The 23,951-nt window shown below is 36.4% G+C and overlaps 1 protein-coding gene across 1 annotated transcript in view; it reads left to right on the top strand.

Annotated features, from left to right (window-relative positions):
- The first annotated feature begins 10,712 nt into the window (after window positions 1–10,712).
- LOC144969461 (ras-related and estrogen-regulated growth inhibitor-like) overlaps window positions 10,713–23,951 on the top strand; it is a 69,488-nt gene continuing 56,249 nt past the window's right edge. The window contains exons 1-2 of the mRNA XM_078908582.1: window positions 10,713–10,800; window positions 12,990–13,331. The gene's annotated coding sequence lies outside the window, so the exon portion shown is untranslated. The remainder of the gene's footprint in view (window positions 10,801–12,989; window positions 13,332–23,951) is intronic.

Here is a 23,951-nt window from a genome sequence, read left to right as displayed (position 1 = left end):
ATTTTGTCTTTAGCTAATTTCGCCCACAGGGAGTTACAATAGTACAATTTAGATAAAACAAGGGAATTAATTAAAAGTTCTGCTATATTAAATTACGAATTTTGCTTATTTTATTCATTTCTATGTACATAGATTTATGGTGTTATTCACGTAGCAGCTTGTTATGGAAAGATGTTTATCAATGATGACGCTAAGGTTTTTTGCTTTATTTGAAAATTCTTTTGTGCTATTTCCGAGAGAAATAGGTGAATTATTTGCCTTCCACACTTTAAAATCTCAGTTTTACTATCATTTACTATAATTTAATTTTAACTTGTTATGGTACATTCAAGATTTAATCTCATTAAAACAGCTCGAAATTCGTTGTATTAAGAATTGTAAATTACTTAGGAGTACTGAATCATAAATTTGCGTATCACCAGCATTAAAATGATAACTCAGATTTAATCTGGATATCACACTAGAAAGGGGGTGCTTATATACAGAAAAAAGGAGAGGGCCAAGACCGCACTCCAAAGTTTAGTAAAACTTGTTCTGACTGAATACCATTCACCACGACAGTCTGCCATCGATCCTGTTAAATACATTTTTGTATGATGTAAACCGTTTTAAGGGCAATTCCTTTTACGCCTACGTATTTTCTAGTCTTCTTAACAAAATGTAATGGTCAATGGTGTCAAAGGCAGCTGAAAGATCTTAAAGGCATAATAAATTGATATTGTTAGCGTCCGCATTATATAACAAAAGATTTTAAGAAGCGCCGTTTCAGTTCTGTGTTCCTGTTTGTAGGCTGACTGAACTGTTGTTCTTAAGATGAGATAATAATTGTGTCAGTACTACCTTCTCCAAAAGTTTGGACAAAAAATAGAAGGATGTGTGGAAAGTGAGAGATATGAAGACGATTAAAAGAAAAACACACAAAAAAAACAAAAAAAAAAACAACTAAACAAAAAACGCCTGGACAGACAGTCACACCGACACCCATACACACACAAACGCACACACACACACACACACACACACACACACACTAATTAGTTGAAATGAATGAAAAATAAGTATACTTAAGTTAGACGTTTGGTTGAGCATCCGACCAACAAGCAAGGGGATCAGTTTTTTATTGCCAGCTGTATAAAGTTTTGTAATGGTTTTGCTTCTTTTTTTTTTTTTTTTTTCATTTTTATTACTTGTTTATAAAGCCCCTCTGCCCACCAATCAGCCACTAAATAGCTAGCTTGATATGTTGATCTGGTGGAAAGTAATACGTGAATATTTCAACTTATGTCATAGATTAGATGGATTTTGAACTCAGTGTCTGCAGCAATTTAGTCTTTAATCACGGGCGCATAATTTTATCAAAGATATAAGAACTGCAATCCAAACAGTTGTTAAAAGCAGGAATTTCCACTTTTAACATCCAACGGACGAGGTCAAACTTAGATGTCGCTGGGTCAAACATACGCGTTGTGGTATGTCACTACTGCTGTCGGATGTGAAGGTCATTAGTTCGATTCTATATAGAGTATGCGGTTAGACTAAGGGAGTTAATTTTTGACATTTTACACGGTAATTTATTTATTAATTTATTAATTATTATTATTATTATTATTATTATTATTATTATTATTATTATTATATTATTATTATTATTATTATTATTATTATTATTATTATTATACGACCCTCCGCCCCGAACGGGGGGTGAGGAGGGGGGAAGAAAGAAAGAAAGAAATAGAGAGAGAGAGAGAGAGAGAGAGAGAGAGAGAGAGAGAGAGAGAGAGAGAGTGCTTGTGCACTGAAGAGGACGGGAGCTAAATAGAATAAAGATATAAATAAATATATATGTGTGTGTGTGTGTGTGTGTGTGTTTTATGTGTGTGTTTGATGTGTGAAAGAAACACGAGGGAGACAAAGAGAGCGAGCGAGACTGGTAGATAAACAAACGGGGAAAAGAAGAGAGGGGGTGGAGCAAAGAATAGGTAGGGATAGTATAAGAAAGCCCTTCGTTTCAAAAGAAGTCAAAGTCAATCAATCTGAAACATATTGACCAATGAGATTGCAATTTAAAAAATGGGACTGGTCAAATCATTTGTTGCATTGTTTCCATTTTGAGTCAGATGACAGCTTGAAGAGGAGCGGGTTGGGCTTAATTTGTAATGACTTACAAGAAATCATATAATTGAATCTTCTTGTTTGAGTTGCAACGTCGAGTTATTTCGGACCTGCCACTCGTTATCACAACCCCTTGTGGTCAATTGTCAGCTATTAAACTCTCCTCCCCTTTTTCTTTGGGTTCACTCCAGTGACTTCTTATATAGTAGACAATGGTTCACTCACATTGTTTATTGTCTCAAAAGACCCCACCCTCCCTCCCATTCCCAATGAATACACGTTAAAACGCTCTCTCTCTCCTCTCTCTCTCTCTCTCTCTCCTCCTCTCTCTCTCTTCTCTCTCTCTCTATTTATTTATTTATTTTTAAAAATATATCTCTCTGCATCCATTTCTCTCGCTCTCTGTTACTGACTTTCTCTCTCTCTCTCTCTATCTCTATCTCTCTCTCTCTCTCTCTCTCTGTTTCTCTCTCTGTATGCCAGTCTCTCTCTCTCTCTCTCTCTCTCTCTCTCTCTCTCTCTCTCTCTCTCATGTAAACAACAACGCGATAGAAAGTTACAGTGTTCCTCTATGATGTCATGTTACGGATGACGTCATTGGCGTTGGCGACTTATGCGTCAACCAATCACATCGTCACCAACAGTTTCGCATGGTATTGCTCGCCATACGGCGGCATCTTCGTCACGCCACTCGTTGACGCCACCGCATGCTCACGACACCGTCAATATTTACGGGGCGGACTACGGCCGTCGGAGATACTGTCCTTTTGTTGGTTAACGATGGGGTTGAAATAGGATACTGTTTCAAGCAAATTTTAATTGCCTCTAATTTCAAAATTATTTGAGTTATGATCATTCTGACAACTTTGTAAGCTTTCCTATGTCCCAGAGATTCGATTTAGTAAAAAAAGTGATTTTATGATTGTTTGAGAGATACTGTCCTTTTGTTGGTTAGGGCAGAAATCATTAATTTGTTGTTTTTTTTTTTGTAACCTACCGCGCCGATTTAAATTTTGTCACTGTGAGAAAGTATAATAATTTGTGCCAATAAGGAATTTCTATTCAATAATTTAGACATTAAAGCACACTCTAAATATCTGATCCACCCGTCATTGTATCGGATTGAGGCCACTTGTCACATTTTGAATTCTGATACCCAGTTTAGAGAAAAACTAAAAGAAAGTAAATATACTTTTGAAATATGTTGTATGAATGAACATTTAATACGAAGGAGGCTAAGACATGTATAGATAGAACGAAGATGACGTCACTCAGGTCTTTGTTATTGTTTTTTGCCATCCACGTTTATGAGTACTTCTCACTAAACTGTATTAACCAGACTATAAAAGTTCATGGTCACACATAGTTTTGTGTGTTGGTCCGTTATACTTCCGGATGGTAATGACACGAACTTCTTAGCCAAGCGCATACAATCGATAAGGTTATATAAAATATTATAGTCAATGCATTTTGCAATGTATTGTTCAGTATTTCATTTTATAGTCTTGAAAATTTTAAAAATCATATTATCAATTTTAAGCACTTTTTGAATGACACTTTTATAACATTTTTACTAACCTTTGTGTAATTTTTAATCATTATATCCCAAGATGACTGTAAAAATTATGTTAGTGACAATGCCGGGATCTGGTCAAAGACACACGGTTTAAAAAATTTATGGCTATTTTGGTATTTTTTTAAGCTTAGTATTGGATAATTCTTGGGCAAAATGTTACAAAAATGACATTGAGACATAAAGTTAAGATTTTATATAGGGCAATACCCACTAAACGTGCTCAAAGCGCTTTACAAGGGGTCCTTGACCAACGGTAACACTTAACATGTAAGGACAAGACATGACGCCTTTTAGGCGATATTACATATTTTTTTCTGACCGAGACAACGCTATGAACGGCCAGGTACACATTTTACACCTGGGTACGGTGAGAGAATGTGTGTAAAGAGCCTTTTTCCAATGACTTAACTATGCGCCGAGCAAGGATCAAACCCAGGACCTTCCGATCCGAAAGCGATTCTCATACCTTAAGACCACATAGCATTACATAAGAATATAAAGGGTGTTAGACAAAAATCTAAAAAAATGGGTGAATGAATAAATAAATAGAGGTGCCTAAATGAGTCAATAAAATGGAGTTAAAGATAAAGGGAGTAAATCTGACTGATGAATTAACAACTCAAAATAGACGACGTTTCGGCTTTTGGCCTTTCTCAAGTAAACACAAAATACATATATATTTATATTAGATTGTCATAATAATATAGGCGAACATTTTTTAATGTGTGTGTGTGTGTGTGTGTGTGTGTGTGTGTGTGTGTTTGTGTATATGTGTGAATCAGTGGTGGACAAAATAGAAGGAAAAATACAAGAAAAAAGATGAACATTTTTTTTACTTGTACTTCTCTTTCTCCGTTGTCGGGCACTCTTTCATACACATATTTCTTCAAATTTCTATTCTTCAGATTTCCCGACAGCAAAACCTAATGGATTTGTGTAAGGGTTGGTGTTGAAAAGGAAATTAATGAGGACATGAACTGTATTTACGGCCCACCGTGATATGTCGTTCACTCAAGACGATGCAGAATGTAGAATTCCAAGCTGGTTTTATATCATCATCATCATCATCATCATCATCATCATCATCATCATCATCATCACCATCTTCATCATCATCAAGTGCCAGGCCTGTTGCAGATATCGGCGATCATATCCCTCCAATCATATCTGTCCTCAGATCTTCTCAATAGCTCGATTCCTGTTCCTCCTCTACCAATCCATCCGTCCAGATTGTCAATGTAGTCTATCCTCTGTCTCCCTCTTCTTTTCTTCCCAGCAACTTTACCCGAAAGTACAATCTTTTCAACTCCGTTTTTTTTGTAAATATGTCCGAGAAATTATAACTTTCTTTTTACACAACATTAAAAAGGGGAATCATATGTCTTGTTTTATTTAAAGAATAAATAATTGAAAAAAAAACAACACTAAATTTTAATCGGCCAAACTTCTTAATCTCATATCATAGTTAGAAAAACTCGATAAACTCAAGTGTTGAATTAGAATGAGATTTTAACTCTCTCCTTACCAGGCATTTTTAGGATTTTCCCGAAAACTTCAGACCCAACTAACACAAAAATATCACTCAAACACAATAGCAGTAAAGTTCTTCCGATGCATAACTTCTTTAGCAAAACATGCTCTACAACACACTGTTCATTTGCTTTAAATGTTATGATGTACAAGAGAAATCTGAAATGAAAATTATTGTTTGTATCGTAACAAATGTGTCGATTTTCCTATAGTTGGTAAGGAGAGGGTTAAACAGCTTGTAAGGGGTTAAGCAATATGGTTGAGACAACCCCAGGACACAATCTCGGAGTTGGCAAAATCATGATAACTGCCGCTGTTTTTAAAAACACAGTCTATGCAATGATAATCAAATAGCACATATCTACTGTGTTCTTTAATAAAACAGCAGATAGATTCTATTCCATGACTAATATTATTTTAATTATTATTTTACACCCCCCCCCACCCTTTCTACACAACAGGTTCTTAGCAGCTGGGTTCTATCTAGATTTGGCACTATTTTTCATTGTGATGTAATGAGTCCAATTAAAAGGGTAGCAAGTACTTGTTAAGGTCCATTCTTTGGTGTAAAAAATCCCAAATCAAACGGGGCTTCAAGTAACCCAAGAGTCTAATTAACATTTCGTTAAAATCTTAACTAATAAATTACTACAGAGTTAATTACCATATATTAATTTTCGTTTTCTGTTCATATGGAATAAGCTTACTTAACCCCAAAATCTGTCTTTTTATTTTTTAAAAAATTAAACAAACCTATCTCATTCTGAACGTTAAATCAATGTTTGCCTTTCTCCAAACATTGCAATATTTCACCTGCATCTTTTGATTAGAAATGCAATCAAAATAATTATCAGGCAATGCACTTAGCGCAGGACAACAGATGCTTTTGGAGACGTATAATAAGCAAGAGCAATGTGCCAGCAATAACAGATTGCATTGAGTGAACTTCAAAACCTGTTCATTGACACAGGCCATATCCTTTAATATAATATTGTTTAAATTTTCACAAGTAAAATTAAAATGTGTTGACTTTCCCAAAAAACTTATAACAAGAGGTAGAAACAAGTTGAGCGTTTATATAGAACAACATCCACGAAACTTAATCAAAGCGCTTTGCAGGGGCTCCTTAGCCCTTATGATGATGATGATGATGATGATGATGATGATGATGATGATGATTATGTTGATGATGATGATGAAGGAGGAGGAGGAGGGGAGAAGAAGAAGAAGAAGAAGAAGAAGAAGAAGAAGAAGAAGAAGAAGAAGAAGAAGAAGAAGAAGAAGAAGAAGAAGAAGAAGAAGAAGAAAAAGAAGAAGAAGAAGGAGGAGGGGGAGAACTAGGAAGAGGAGGAGGAGGTGGAGGAGGAGAAAAAGAAAAAGATTTAGAAGAAGAAAATACTTTATGATAAATATCAAATTTAAACAATACATGTTATACTGTTGCTCAATTAAAACATTTTAATCCAATTCTATCCCGATAAATCCTTTTCTAGTTGTCTATCGCGAGAATATTTACCAATTTACTCGACATGAACTTATTTGCAAATTGTTATGGTCTCATTGTTGTAATAGATACTCTCAAACCAACGAAAATTAAATGTCCATAACAACAATGTTAAGTCAAGACCACAGCTGAGTTCGGCTATCAGGCCTTCTAACCTCTAATATTTGCACCTGGATTTTACTCCATTACTTTTAATGACTAACAAATGACCTCTCTTAGTGCAAATTATGTTGCATGAACATGACATTATGTTTAAAATATATCATTCACAAATAAAACATAATAAATAAATTTTCTTTACAAAGATTTCGTTTCCAATATTATAATTATATTCGGGGGTCCCGATAGATCAGTTTGTAGAACACTCGTTTCACACATGCAAAGGGACCAAGATCGATCCTGGGTGCAGTCGAGATTTTTTCCGACCCCCCCTGTCAGCTCAGCAGTATATGGGTAGCTGGGTTTGTTAGATCTGGCGGAAAATACTTTGCCATAGACTAGCTTCTTATCCTATGGGTAGCAAGCAATTGCTACTGTCCCTTTCACGCTATAGAAAGCTGGATAAACTCCAGCTCCATGGGCCTTACAGAGCTCTGAAGGACTACTTTTTTTCAAACATCCAAATAATGAAACAAGAAAAGAAGAGACGGTAAAATGGATAAGTACGTGAGCTACCATCTCAAACGTGTATTACAATTGTGATCCACCTGTTCAAAACGGTATAATCTTCGAGTTACTTTGATGTTGAAAAATGAATTTATTGACCAAAAAAAAAAAAAAACAAAAACAAAAAACAAAAACAAAAACAAAACAAAATAAAAACAACAAAGAAAAACAAAAAAAAAAAAAAAAAACCCCAAAAATCTTTTTGTTAAACCAGTGCGTCCTATTGAGTAGAATGAATTATAGTTTCGTAATATGCCTGAACCTAAAATATCCTATGTCTGATCATATTAAGTTTTTCACTTTTTGGTATAAGTGCTGGCTCCAATCTGCTTGGAAGTATGAAATCAGTCCTTCGGTGGACTCGATACATACATTGTGCAACTGATCTGCTGGTTTCAAAGTGATGGCATCTTTTTATAGCCTTTATTAATAAATGTTGGTCATCAATAAAGATTACCCATCCTCGCTCATTTACGCCCCGTTATTATTAGAATCTGCCTATAGTAATCTTATTCAATATTATAACCTATTCATTGCGTATGCATTGTTCAGAGGACTGGTTACACACTTCCAGTGAATTTTGAACCGGAAAAGAGGAAGGTGTTACATCACGATTTCCTTTTCCCATTCAAGTCGCTGGAATGAAAGGGAAGTAATCTGTCTTAGAATAGCTCATAAGAATTCTTCCATAACTGTTCTCAAACTACGATAAACCAAAATTTGATTTTTCTGGTCGTTTAACATATTATAAAGGTTTACTAGTTCATTGGAATACAGCACTAGTCTGAGGCGTGTTGAGTCACATATTGGCTTAAAATTAAATTTTCTTTCTGTGTCTTTCTTGTTCTCCCAAAATTTTTAAAAGATTGAAAATCATGTGTTTTAAATGAACCAAAAGAGTAAAGAAAAAGGAAATATAAATTCTGATTGCTTTCGGATTCTAAAAGTTGTATATATCGTATAGCCAATCTTGGAGTAGAGATAAGTTTTATTTCCTGAGTTTTTGAATATCCAATTTTGCAACCTCTTGACGTGTAAATTATTTGGATGGCAGGAAAATTAGATCCGTAATTTTTCGATCCGATATTGTTTGACAAGGAAATTAAATTATTAACTTCGAGTTTGAAACCAATAAGAAAACACACCAAAACTTTTCCAATTTTCCGAGGAAAAAGTATGGTGTAGAGGTTGGATAATGTTCAGTTTGATGCTTTTTTCTATTGATAGATTAAGATCAAAATCTTAAATGAGCTTTTATATAGCGCAATATCCACTAAACGTGCTCAAAGCTCTTTACAAGGGGTCCCTGGCCAACAGCAACATTTAACATGTAGGACGGGACATGACGCCTGTTAGGCGAAATTACCATTTTTTCGGACAGAGACAACGCTGATAACGGCCAGGTGCTCAGTTTAAACCTGAATACGGTGAGAGAATGGACTCAGCTATGCCCCGAGCGCGGCTCGAACCCAGGACCTTCCGATCCGAAAGCGAGTGTCATACCACAAGACCACACAGCCGCACGGATTATAACACATGTTATACGTCTGAAAATCGAACGCTATAAATATGATAGGATTGTTTTAACATTGTTGTAATAGACAATAATTAGCGTTGATTTAAAAGAATTACAATACTCTTCAACAGTCGTAACGTCACTTCCTTCCTAATGACACATGGTAACTTAGTAACACTGGCTCTAAACTATCGGAACAATGGCGACGCCCGTATGAAATATTTCTCCGGCGAGCATAAAAGCGTGTCCAGAGGAAAAAAAACCCCCATACATTTGATCATGTTTTGACCTTTACACATTCTGATCACAAGGCATATGAAAAGTTCTAGCCAGCATGAAGAATAAAAAGTATTGATTTTCTTTGTTTAGAACCAAGGTGGCCGCCGTTGCTGGGCGGCGTGACATCAGACTACTGAATCCAATTGCAACAATGAGTCCATAACAATCTAGGGTATCAGACTTGTAAATATGTACATGTTGGTTAACAAATCTCAATTCCTTGCATCAGGCAAAGTGAGCATCATGAGTGTTTGCATGGGTGACATATTTACCTCGCTGAAATAAAAGGCAAAACATGGGTTTTTTTTATAGATATTTCGAAGTTGACGTCACTCAGGTCTTTGTTTTTGTTTTTTGCCATCGGCGTTTATGAGTAATTCTTACTAAACTGTATTAACCTGACTATAAACGATCATGGTTACACACAATTGTGTGTGTTGGTCAGTTATACTTCCGGATGGCAATGTTGTGACCTCATAAGCCAAGCGCATACTATCTATAATTTGTATATTGTTTGAGCAGGGTAACACTAGAATGGGGGGGGGGGGGGGGGGTATCGGAAGCTTGTCTGTGTAACCAGACGCTGGTAAAATAAGTAAGACAGACAGTATCATTTTCTTTTCCAATTTGTTCACTATTTTTCTGTAAACGAGAACATAATTTTGTTATTCCCTCTCTGAGGAAAATAGCAGAGGCGACTGTACTAAGTATCTATGGTTGTTTGTCGTTGTGCTTTGTCACAAACACATAATAGTATTAAGTCATTCCTGAATAATAATAGGCATAGGATTTAAATTTTCATCGGGTTTTTTTCTGGTTGTTTACGAAATGACTAAAAAAAATTATGGGCCTAGATTTAACTTTTCTCACGCACTCATATTTCAGACAGATTCTAAAACACTTAAGCTTTTATCAATACGCTTCAACAGTCGTAACGTCACTTCACTCGTAATGACGCATGGTGACTTAGTAACTGGCTCTAAACAATCGGAACAATGGCGGACGTCCTTATGAAATATTTCTCCCCCGAGCATAAAAGCGTATCCAGAGGGAAATAAAACCCATTATAAATCTGATCATGTTTTGACTTTTACACATTCTGATCACAAGACATATGAAAAGTTCTAGCCAGCATGAAGAATAAAAAGTACCGATTTTCTTTGTTTAGAACCACGGTGGCCGCAGTTGCTGGGCAACGTGACATCAGACTATTGAATCTAGTTGTTGAAAATCTGCGTTAAAGTGTATGTTTACTTACACCTTTTCTCAGCATATTGTCTGAAAATTCACGAAAGTAAATATAATAGAAGAAAAAAAAAAAAAACAGCCACAATGTTTTTGTTGTCTTAACTATAACGATGTTTAAACAAGATTCCTATGATAAAACTACTTATTCGGCCACACGCCTCGCACGTGCGGAGATAGAATACAGTAGTATGTAAGCGTGAGTAGTTAGGAAGGAAAAGGTGATTGTGATTGCATTTCCCGCGTACAAGCAAGGAGGGGCAGGTAAAGTATTTGGGATTATTGGAACTGTATTTTGAGGTGATATTGTAGTAGTCACTGCATGCAGGGTGTTAATGCTTTCTTCTTCTGGAATATATTACACTTAGTATGGTATGAAAAAAGTGAGATTGTTTGCATGTAGTCAAGTGATGATTCGATGTATTATGACTACAGATGTGTCTGTCCCTTTGTTTTACGACAATTTATGAGAATAAAAAATTCGCGATACCTTTGATTAATTTTGAAGAGAATAAATGAAATATCATAGATAAATGATGGTTTAAAAAAACGGTCAATATAATACCAAGGTTAACTCTCCTTACCGATCATTTTCAGTATTTGCACAAAAATGGCAGGCTTACCCAGCAGAAAAATGGATTTTTAAAACTCAAACAATCTCTCTAGATACAATCAACATTAGGTTCTTATTAATTAAACAAAGAACATTGTGATGTGCAAAAATAACTCAAAATAATAAAATAAAATGTCCCTAAATTGTGTCGTAACAAATGTTACGATTTTGCTGTTGGTGGTAAGGAGAGGGTTAATTAGTGTCTTTTTAAAAAAATATATAAAAAATTGAGTTTTTATATAGCGCAATATCCACCAAATGTGCTCAAAGCGCTTTACAAGGGATCCCTGGTCAACAGCAACATTTGACATGTAGGACGGGACATGACGCCTGTTAGGCGGTATTACAATTTTTCGGACAGAGACAACGCTGTTAACGGCCAGGTATTCATTTTACACCTGAGTACGGTGAGAGAATGTGAGTAAAGAGCCTTTTCCAAGGACTCAACTATGCGCCGAGCGCGAGGCTCGAACCCAGGACCTTCCGATCCGAAAGCGAGTGTCATGCCACTAGAACACATAGCCGTCCGTAGTAAATATAACCGCAAAAAATTATTCTATTCTTTATAAGTTCAAAGTCTTGCATCAATGACACTCTAATAAATTAAAAAAAAAAACAATTAATAAAATTCCCTTTATCCTTAGGGGACATTTTTCTCTAGCGTCTATTCCAAGGGAAGACTGGAATAATGCAAGCCACAGCCGCAGTGCAGCGCTGCAAATTGAGCTAGGGCGAGGTGACTTGCTCAAGGCCACACAGCGCAGCAGCGGGTAATCGAACTCGGTACCTTCCGGGTACGAAGCAAAGACCGTACCGCTGAACCACGCTACCCCACTGAAACTGAAGTTCTTTTTTTTTTCTTTTTTTTTTTTTTTTAGTAATCTTGATAAATACTCAATTGATTAGAAGGACATATTATGTAACAGCTGTCTCAAAGGGGTGATTTAGATGCTGAAAATAAGTTTGCTTTCGAGCCAACGATATGCATTTTGAGTTAAGTGTCTCTGTTATATTGATATAAATAATAACGTGAAGTTGAATGTAAGCTTCAATTTAATTACAAAAACAGATCAAATGAACGTTTCGGGTTTCCCCTTTATCAACAAAACAGGATGATTGAAACACCACAGATGAATGAGATGATGTGGTAGTAGCGCAGTTAAGATGATTATTCATCTTAACTACGCCACTACCACATCATCTCATTCATCTGTGGTGTTTCAATCATCCTGTTTTGTTGATAAAGGGGAAACCCGAAACGTTCATTTGATCTGTTTTTTTAAAAATTAAATTGAAGCTTACATTCAACTTCACGTTATTATTTTATTTCTTCGAGCTTCGAGCAGCAACATTTACCCTCTGTTATATTGAAAATATTGAACAGTATTTTTACATTTTAAAATGAACATTTCATATTTCTAATAATTTTGATTTCCAATTCACATTTTGGCATGTAGGGTAGCTACCCTGAAAAGGAATCTGATTGAGATGATAGATCACCTAAATGTCTGATTAGCATAGAGAAGTGGTTTTTATAGGAACTTCCAAGTTCTTTGAAATGAGAAAAAGGTTGTTTATTTAGTAATAAATGAGGTATTAGGTATCCTAATGTGAATCGAATTAGATTCATTCCCGGTTTCAGACACTTTAGATGTTATATAGTTTAGATCTCGTTAAATGGAAAAACAATTATTATTTATTTCTCTCCCAAGACGATTGTAATTTATCGGCAAATCCTTTTTTTAGATGTTTACAAACCAATGATTAATTACCCATTTAATGTGGAGTCAAGATGGGATCTGAAGTATTACTTGTACACGCATTTTTATCTTTTTGATGCTTATAATGTTCAAAAGCTATCGCGATTTTACAAAATCTCTTTGAAATAATAGATAATCATATTCCAAAAATCAATACATCAAATTTGATTAAAACATTTTATTTTCAGAAAAGACCATGGCAGCATAATAATACAATTATCTCATTCTAAATCCAACATATTATGACCACAGACCTATATACATATATTAAGAACAGTAATTCATCCTGTTCCATCGTATACCATCGCATTCTTTGGAATATTATCAACACCCATCGTGCAAAGTGCTTCATTCAAATATCACGTCCTCTTGACCTATTATCAACCATCACGTCAAGCAATTATCACGATTTAAATCAACAGCGTTTTTCATCACGTATACTTCTTTCAAAGTGCTAATTCACATGGCCCAAAGACGCTTCACGAATGCTAAAATCCTTATCTTGGGCGGAGCAGGTGTAGGAAAGACAGGTGAGTTAAAAATACTAAAAAGCAAAGTCAATTTTCTTTCATTCATTCATTAATGTTTGTCGGTTTCAGGTCTCACCTTTGAGATAGAATTTCACGCATATGGGATTGTTATTATTAGTTAAAAGACACTTTATATCCTACGCCGCTCGTCTTTGAAGTCTTTCACCTTTATCAACACATTTTAGATTATATCAAAAGTGGCTTTGAGGTTTGTTAAAGTTAAAATTATGCAAACACGCTTCCTCCATTCATGACTTTTTACTTGTAATATTTTCCATCCCTCGTTACGTTAAGTTAGTATTATATTAATATTTGCTGTACAGTCTAGCAGTTTGTTAGCTTTTCAAATGATAGATTAAAAAAAATTATTGTGTGTGAGCTGAGTTTATAATTTAGAGACAATTATGAAAACAACAGGAGCAAATATTTGGATAAACAGGAAAGGCCAATAGGAAAGACCTAGAGAGAGAGAGAGAGAGAGAGAGAGAGAGAGAGAGAGAGAGAGAGAGAGAGAGAGAGACAGGAGGGAGGAGATGAGGGAATAGAGAAAATAGGAGTAAAAGTAATGTAAACGATAGTAACAACAAGAGATGAAATGAGTAGGAAAGTGCCAGAAGACAATAGAGAATAAAAATGTTTTCGCGGAGCACATACGGTAGAGTGAAGCTCTCACCGGCCTGGCGGAGTTGTTGTACTAGTAAGGTCGCGGGTTCAAACCCCCATCACCGCCAATGTTGTCACCAACATAAGTGCCTGCTCCACTCACTTTTCTGTAAAAGATAGTGTCACTTAAACGATACCAACAATGTTGATATCGCACCATGCCAAAGTACGAAGATTAACTAGTCTTGCATCATCCCATACTGCGGCCATAAAAAAAAAAACAACAAAAAACAAAACAAACAAAACAAAACACATTCATATAATTTTGGCCAAGAAACTCGTCCTTTAAATTTTAATCATTAAAAAAAAATGACCCTATTCTTTTCAAAACAATCAAACATGAGACTTCAAGCTCTCAAACAAAGGGACAAACTATTGGTTTAATATGGAGACCTCTCATTCTCTCTCGCTCTCTCTCTCTCTCTCTCTCTCTCTCTCTTTCTCTCTCTCTCTCTGTTTCTCTCTCATTTTCTTCCTTTACTCTCTCTCTCTCTCTCTCTCTCTCTCTCTCTCTCTCTCTCTCTCTATCTCTCTCTCTCCTTAAAGGAGTGAAAAGTAGATGAGAATTTTAGATCAGGCGGTACGAAATCTGCTATAGACTAGCGTCCTATCTTAGGATAGCAAGCAATTCACACGTCTATATAATGCTACAGTAACGGCGATAAGCTTCGGATCTTTTGGTCTGAGGATCTACATTTTTTTAGAATAGAAAAAAATATTCCTAACACATTTTCCTTATACTACTTTCCTTACATTTTGACACAACACAAAGTATAGAAATTCCAAAATAGGAAAGGTAAAAAAAAAAAAAAAAGAAAAGAAAAGAAAAAACATGAACAAAAAAATACCAAGAAACAAAAACAAATAAAATAGAAAGCAAAACAAAACAAAAAAAAAAAAACAAACAAAAAAATACACAAAACAGACAAACAAAAAAAAAACAACAAAAAAAACAAAAAACAAAAACAAAACAACAAAAACCAAACAACCCCCCATCCCACCCCCCCCCTCCAAAAAATCTATTCGATTAAGTACATTGTCGTAGAAGAATGACCCATTTATTTCAATCAACTTTCATTATTGATATGTGGATTTATAAAGGGAATAAGGAATAAGTCTAAACCATTGTTAAAACAATATAATAGAAGAAGCCAAGTTCCCTTGCCAGCGAGAGAAATTAATAAAAATAAACATGTAGAGGATCTCTTTCTGAAAATGTTTGCTTTATTACAGTGACATTTTGTTCCACCGCCACTTCTTCTTCTTCTTCTTCTTCTTCTTCTTCTTCTTCTTCTTCTTCTTCTTCTTCTTCTTCTTCTTCTTCTTCTTCTTCTTCTTCTTCTTCTTCTTCTTCTTTGCTGTTCTTCTTTTCTTCTTGTTCTTCTTTTTCTTTTCTTCTTCTTCTTCTCTTCTTCTTCTTCTTCTTCTCTTCTTCTTCTTCTTCTTCTTCTTCTTCTTCTCTTCTTCTTCTTCTTCTTCTTCTTCTTCTTCTTCTTCTTCTTCTTCTTCTTCTTCTTCTTCTTCTTCTTCTTCTTCTTCTTCTTCTTCTTCTTCTTCTTCTTCTTCTTCTTCTTCTTCTTCCAATTCTTCTTCTTCTTCTTCTTCTTCTTCATCTTCTTCTTCTTCTTCGTCCGATAATTGTACATCTTTAAAGCTCAGAGTTTAGATCCTTGAGATATTGTGTTTCGTAAGCGGGAATGATATAAATTTGTAAAAAGGGGTAAATATAATAACATAGGATTATATAAATATTTAAAAGAAGATTATTAAACCTTGATACCCCTATTGCTTGGTAATTTGATGAAGTGATCAATTAATTGATCCAATATTTCCAATAAATTGTACTTTCGCTAAATCTAGAGTCATTTTAAAAATATTAGATAAACGGTCAACAGAACTTGCCTGTGGATTATTTGTTTCGGTTGCCAAGCTGTTTGATAGTCGTGTTTCATTCTGATATAAAGTCAAGCAACGTTGAGAAGTGTATTTGACCAGATGGATGATAAGATTGTGTCTATTTCAATGCTTGTGTAAGTGCTTGTGCGTCTGTGTCAGAGATAAACAGATGGATAGATAGATAGATAGATAGAGAGAGAGAGAGAGAGAGAGAGAGGGAGAGAGAGAGAGAGAGAGAGTGAGAGTGAGAGAGAGTGTGTATGTGTGTGTGTGGAGAGAGAGAGAGAGAGAGAGAGAGAAAGAGAGAGAGAGAGAGAGAGAGAGAGAGAGGGGGGGGGGTTGTCTGACAAAAGGTTAAAACATTAAGAGTCGAAAATTTATTATTCCGAGATATAACACAAATATTTCAGTATTTCCACCTGATTTAAAACCAAGACTTTTTGATTCAATTAAGTGTAGTTTTTCGACTAAACACGCTCTACATTACATATGAACAAATTTATGTCTTAAGACATAGAGTGCTATATCATTTATTGGATATTATTATATAAGGTGTTTAATTAATACAATTTAAACCAAGTGACAATTTTTAAAACTATTTTCCCTATCTCCCATCCACAGTCCTAAACATCTTTTCATGAAAGGGGATAATCAATTAACATAAGTTCTAAATGGAAACATCAAAAAGATAGATACTATTATTTATTATATTTTGACAGATCAAACGATGATATTTTTATGACTATATAACAATTTGTTTTTTAAAAAGATGACAATGCTTTATCAGAATGAAAATACCAGACAGGTATCTGGCATGCGTTCATAATCAACATTAGCCCTCCTGTTTTACAAACACAAGTTCCTTGAAATGTTGCAATATCATTCTCTCTCAAAATCTCGAAGCACGAAGCACATTAACCACAAGTTCATATAGTTATCTTATGTCAGTTTATTATCTCGTCTGATTTATTGCACTTCTGTTCCATGCAACACGCTAAGCACCTTAGCATGCCCATCAAAAAGCACATTAGCGCAAGATTTGCCGTCATGTTCACCAGTCGTTCACCCCTCTTGAGATCTTTTCTGGTATTTCTGTGTCTTGTGTGTGAATGAGAGTTTCTGTCTTGACTTGTCTAATGGGTGCAATTTAACGACGCTTTCTCTTAACTTCCTAGATTATTGTTTTAAGGAATTCTTGAGGTAGCACACTAGATATTTGTGACCCATCGTTTCAAACCGGTATTAAGTCGTTAGGATAAAAAAAGTTAACACATTTATTTAATTTATAGACTAAAATGTAATAATAATAATAATAATAATAATAATAATAATAATAATAATAATAATAATAATAATAATAATAATAATAATAATAATAATAATAATAAATAATAATAAATGTACATTTATATAGAGCTTATGCCGAAGCCTCGAAGCGCTTCACATTGACCATCAGTAAAAAACATTACACACTGCAGATTCGGACATACGAACAAAAGCTCACACGCATCCAATTACACACACTCACACAAACACACACACACATCCATATACACACTGTACATAAATATATTACTCACACACACACACACACACACACACACATACAAACACTCACGTATATAAAATGTATCCGTTGGATTGAATCTATACATTTCATAAAGAAAAAAAAAACCCAACAGATTGGATGGAAGCTCCTAGCGCATTAGTTCAAAATTGTGTAATGTGATTTCAATGCAAATTTAGATTCACTTTTCGGCATCAGGTAAATCATATATTACTGGAATGAGGCGATGGGCACAGACATATCTTATTCAAAGGAAGTGGACGACCGATAGCTCAATAATTAGAGCGTAAGACTGATTTGGTTATGGCTCATTATCTAGTCTACGAAAAAAAATAAATTGAGCTTTTATATAGCGTAATATCCACTAAACGTGCTCAAAGCGATTTACAACTGGTCCCTGGCCAACAACAACATTTAACATGTAGGACGGGACATGACGCCTGTTAGGCGATATTACATTTTTTCGGACAAAGACAACGCTGTTAACGGCCAGGTACTCGTTTTACACCTGAGTACGGTGAGAGAATGTGAGTAAAGAGCCTTTTCCAAGGACTCAACTATGCGCCGAGCGAGAGGCTCGAACCCATGGCCTTCCGATCCGAAAGCGAGTGTCATACCACTAGACCACATAGCCGCACAATGATTTCTTTTTTTTTTAAATGCACCCCCACCCTACTTTTATGTCCACCAATTTCTCACTGTAGATCTCAGATTAAAATCCTGTTCTATTTTTGGCCTTTGTTGATCTTCTCATATTTAATCAATGCAATGATGGATCACCAAGGCCTTACATTCCTTGATGCCGGTTATTTATCTCGATTAATGTAGCGTTAAACTTGATTTCATTCTCTTCTCATGTTGCTGGTTGAAGCTCGAAAGAAAAAGGAAAGATAAGTATTGGATGTACGCTTCAATTTATTAGACGAAGGCAGATACTGTAGACGTTTCAGTTTTCCGCTTTATCAGCAAAACACGATGAATGTTCTGTAGACGTTTCAGGTTAAACTTGCGACAGATAGCTCAATAAATAGAGCGTAAGACTGATATGGATGTGGCTCATTATCTGGTCTACGAAACAATGATTTCTTTTTTTTTTTAATGCACCCCCCCCCCAACCCTACTTTTATGTCCACCAATTTCTCACTGTAGATCTCAGATTAAAATCCTGTTCTATTTTTGGCCGTTGTTGATTTTCTCATATTTAATCAATGCAATGATGGATCTACAAGGCGTTACATTCCTCGATGCCGGTTATTTATCTCGATTAATGTAGCGTTAAACTTGCTTTCATTCTCTTCTCATGTGGCTGCCTGAAGCTCGAAAGAAAAAGGAAAGATAAGTATATAAGAAGGGGCAGCGTGGCTCAGCGGTACGGTCTTTGCTTCCTACCCGAAAGGTACCGAGTTCAATCACCCGCCGCTGCGTTGTGTGACCTTGAGCAAGTCACCTCGCCCTAGCTCACTTTGCGGCGCTGCTCTGCGGCTGACGCCTGGGTTATTCCAGTCTTAACTTGGAATAGACCCTAAAGACAAATTTCCCCTTGGGGATGAATAAAGGGAATTTTTTTTTTAATTTTTTTTTTTATTGGATGTAAGTTTCAATTTATTAGACGAAGACAGACTGTGGATGTTTCAGGTTTCCGCTTTATCAGCAAAACAGGATGAATGTACTGTAGACGTTTCAGGTTTCCCCCTTATCAACAAAACACGATGAATGAATTACTGAGGACGACCTCGATATATCAGTATATTTTTCTCTCATGTAGATCAATGCTTATTTACCATTTTAAAGTTAATCGATTCTACTGATTCATAATAAGACCCAGCAACAAAGTCACTGTTATAGAATGTAGGTCAACATATTCTGGTTAACTTTGATTGTTTTCTTATTACGTTAGTCTGCCAAAAAAAGAAGAAGGAAAGAAAGAAAGAAAACAAACCGAAACACTGGTCCACATATATTTTACGCAAGCCAAAATATTAAAAGAAAAGTTGTTCCATTCTTTTTGGAGTTCAGGAAAAGTAAGTTTTGAATTTTTAGCAGTCAATAACAAAAGAATATTAGTAAGATACGTTCACTCACATATTTTTACTCATTTCTTATGACAATGACTCCTCTTGAGAAGAAGGGTTGTTAAAATTATACCAGATAATAGCGATTTGAGAGATAATGGCTGCCTTTAGGAATCAATGCAACAATTTAGATTCATCACAATAGCAAAATTTATTCGTAAAGAAAGCAGTTGTCATTTAATCATATTTTACCACATAAATACATTACATACATCCACGAGAACATCTACAAATCAGTTGATGTTGGGAGGTGTTAAAAATAGATTTTATTAGTGTTTCGTAAACGGTTACGCATTACTTTCCATGATCCCAAAGTGCTTATTGTCATTAGCGGTTGGCACTAAGTGGGATGGGAACCGCGATAATATCGACACTTACTGAGGAATATTCCATTGCAGAAGGTAGGTGGTAGGTGGGGCGTTTAAAATGGGTGATGGAAACACTACCACCATGTTTGTTTACATTACAGGTGCCCACTGGTCTGCTGGTCAATCTTAGACTTTTACCTTTCTATCTTGGTCAGCCCTGAGCAAGAATGTTTTGGTAATGATACGATATCGCAATGAGACGGTGGTCTCATTACCAATAGGTAGAGATGGTACCATCGTGGTACGAAATAGTCTTCAACAGTCGTAAAGTCACTTCCTTCCTAATGACGCATGGTAACGTAGTAACACTGGCTCTAAACTATCGGAACAATGGCGGACGCCCGTATGAAATATTTCCCCGGCGTGCATAAAAGCGTATCCAGAGGGGAAAAAACGCATAAATGTGATCATGTTTTGACTTTTACACATTCTGATCACAAGGCATATGAAAAGTTCTAGCCAGCATGAAGAATAAAAAGTCATGATTTTCTTTGTTTAGAACCAAGATGGCCGCCGTTGCCGGGCGGCGTGACATCAGACTACTGAATCCAATTGCAGTACACTGTAAAAACATGAAAAAATTTTGGGCGAAAAACTAGTACTTAAAAAAACGTTTAAAAATGAACGGTAGGTCCTTTGTTCGAGCCTCGCTCGCTCGGCGCATATTTAGTTGAGTCCTTGGAAAACACTTGATCTTGTCACAGGTTAGACTTTCTGGAAGACTCTCTTGAGGTCCCAGGTTTGAGAATTTGTCGAAGGACAAGGGTCACTTCAATAGACGAAATTTGAAAGATGAGGTTTCTGGACAAATCTTTAAAATGTGCGGCTATGTGGTCTTGTGGTATGACAATCACTTTCAGATCGGAAGGTCCTGGGTTCGAGCCTTGCTCGGCACATAGTTGAGTATTTGAAGAAGGCTCTTTACTCACATTATCTCACCGTAATCAGGTGTAAAATGAGTACCTGGCCGTTTCATCTGGCCGTTAACAGCGTTGTCTGTGTCCGAAAAAAAAATGTAATATCGCTTAAAGTTGCAATGATCTGAAGATATAAGACTCACCTTATAATCGGTTTTACAACAACAACAACAACAACAACAACAACAACAACAACAGCAACAACAACAACAACAACAACAACAACCGAAGAACTGATTTCAACAACACAAGGAAACATCCAATTGCCTTAGCACCTTAACCCACATGATGACATTCAAAGGCTAAGAACACTTGCACTGGACAGAGATTTATGGAAACAAATTAAATTACTAACAGGATACGAGAAACAAACACACTCGAAGTAACACACACATTCACGGCAAGCGTCTATAGAGACCGCCCAGCAGTGCGGGGCGGTCCTTGGCAAGCTTAAGGACCACGGTCCTACGGTCCTTGGGAAATGAAGACCGCAAGGACCGGTCTCTAGACCGGTCCGTTCATTCTTGAACCGTTAAAGACCGCTACACGATGAAAACCGTGGCCTACAGGAGTAAAACACACGGAGTAGTCACACTCATTTCAAATTGTAACCTAATTAGAGAAGAGGGGTGATGCCTTCTTTATTTGCTCACCGTACTTCATTGTTACTTCGATAATTTAATAAAATTTGAAATTTATCCCCATTAACGGAGATAATGGCATCGCCCAAGGCGTTGATCGAGTTGTTCGTGGCGTTGATACACACACGCAACTCCTACCCCCCCCCCCTCCCCCCCCCCCCCCACACACACACATTAGAGGGCAGCGAGCATTGAAGAGTAAGAGAGAGACGTGAAGTTATAATAAGAGGGGGTGGATGAGGTGATAAGAGGGGTCGATGGTGACTTTTCGCCAGATCTAACAAACTCAGCTACCCATTCATTGCTGAGTAGACAGGGATTCAGAAAAAAATCGACTGCACCCGGGATCGATCTCTGGCCCTTTGCGTATAAAGAGAGTGTTCTATCAACTGAGCTATCGGGGTCCCCAAATATTCTATTGGACCTTTTAAAAATACAGACGTTATAACTGTTTTTTTTTGGACGGAAGAAACTAATGAAACTCATATTACTTGATTAGTTAAAACACCAAACGAAATTTTAATATTATTGTATTATTTTAAATGACAACAATGCGATAGAAAGGAGTGGCGACAAGAGATGGACAAAAGAAAACAAAAAATCAGACTTGCAACTTGCTAGGTTCGACACACACACACACACACACACACACACACACACACATCTTTAGTAGTCACATACATTTCAAACAATAACCCATTAGAGAAGAGGGGTCATGCCTTCATCATAGATCATTGTCATTGCGATCATTATGGTGTAGTAAATTTTGAAATTTACCCCGTATAATGGAATCGTCCAAGGCGTGCGCCTCCTGTTCCCCCCATCTCACACACGAAAGGGCGGTTTGCGGAGTGGAGGGAGGTGGTCGTCTGCCTCTATGGTCGTCTGTGTCGTTTAGTGTATGGCAAAGGGGGGTGGGTGCGATTAATTAAGTGGGATGGGTGGTGATTGGTGGAAGATAGGCAAAGGACCGAGGCAACGAATCGCTGGGGAAGTAGTATGGCGCGAGACCGTTGAAAGGTGATAAGAAGTGAGGACCGCCGGCGGTCTTCCTCTTTGGGACTGGACCACGGTTCACAGCTAAAAGACCGTGGGACCGGTCCTCGGTCCGGTCCTCAGCGCGGCACTCAGCCATATTCATTTTAATCGGTAGATCCGTGTAAGTAAAGCTGTATTTATTGGAAATGGTTGTTAACTCGCATTCTGTCATCACACTCATGTGTAAAAATGGGTGTAATTTCTAATGAAGAGGCCTTTTTTTGAAATCTCAAAATTTAAAACAAAAAAGAGCTTTTATATAGCGCAGCATCCACTAAACGTTCTCAAAGCGCTTAACAAAGGCTCCCTGACCGACAGCAACACGTAACATATGGAACGAGACATGGCGCCTGTTAGGCGATTTTACATTTTTTCCACGACAAAGACAACGCTGTTAACGGCCGGGTACTCAATTTACACCTGAGTTCGGTGAGAGAATGTGAGTAAAGAGCCTTTTCCAAGGACTCAATTATGCGGCGAATGAGGCTCGAACCCAGGACCTTCCGATTCGAAAGCGAGTGTCATACAACAAGACCACATAGCCGCAAAATGTTTCCGTTTGAAATGTGATAAGATGAGGAAAAAAAATTAACCAGGTCTGTCGTTAGTTTGCATTACCAGAAACGATGCACTATTAGACAGTCAATTGTAAAATAGAAAAATATAAATAAACATACTAATGAAATAATGCAATGTGTTTTGAAGATAATTACTTATTCTATGGTTTAAAAAATAATGATAAAAATGTTCCATGTGAGGCTCAATGCAGAGCCTCTCATTCTTAAGTGCAATGCGTTTTACATGTAATAAAGAAATTTATTATAATCTAATCAAGATAAATTCATTACTGACGGATGTTTACTTTCTATTTTTGTAAATTTATTCAAGAATGAGATGAAACGAAATTAAAATAGATCTACATTTGTCAGCTATGATCAGGATATGTTTATAATCAAGTTCCTCTTAGAATGTCAGTCCTGTCATTGACGTCACTGGCCTCCCAATTAATGCCATATTGAGGGATGTCTTTATTTAAATAATGGATTAAAACTAAAAAAAATTTTTACATTTTATCATTAGATTAGACTTCTACATATACGTGCAATAGTACATACACACACACACCGACACACACGCACACACACACACACAAACACAGACACAAACACAGACACAAACACAGACACAAACAAATACACACACACATACTCATAGAGAGAGAGAGAGAGAGAGAGAGAGAGAGAGAGAGAGAGAGAGAGAGAGAGAAAGAAAGAAAAAGAAAAAAAAATAAAGAGAGAGAGAGAGAGAGAGAGAGAGATAGAGAGAGAGACAGACAGACAGACAGTGTGTGTGTGTGTGTGTGTGTGTGTGTGTGTGTGTGTAATAAAGAGTATAAGAGTGAGAGAAAAAAAAAAGAAAGAGAAAGCAAAACGGACATTAAAAGCGTTAAACGGACTT

Source organism: Berghia stephanieae, chromosome 3, assembly GCF_034508935.2.
Source record: "Berghia stephanieae isolate SIO BIC M18660-M18661 chromosome 3, UCSD_Bste_1.3, whole genome shotgun sequence".
In the NCBI taxonomy this organism is placed as follows: domain Eukaryota; kingdom Metazoa; phylum Mollusca; class Gastropoda; order Nudibranchia; family Aeolidiidae; genus Berghia; species Berghia stephanieae.
The sequence above is the reverse complement of the archived record's forward strand: the minus strand, read 5'-3'. Positions and strand labels throughout refer to the sequence as shown.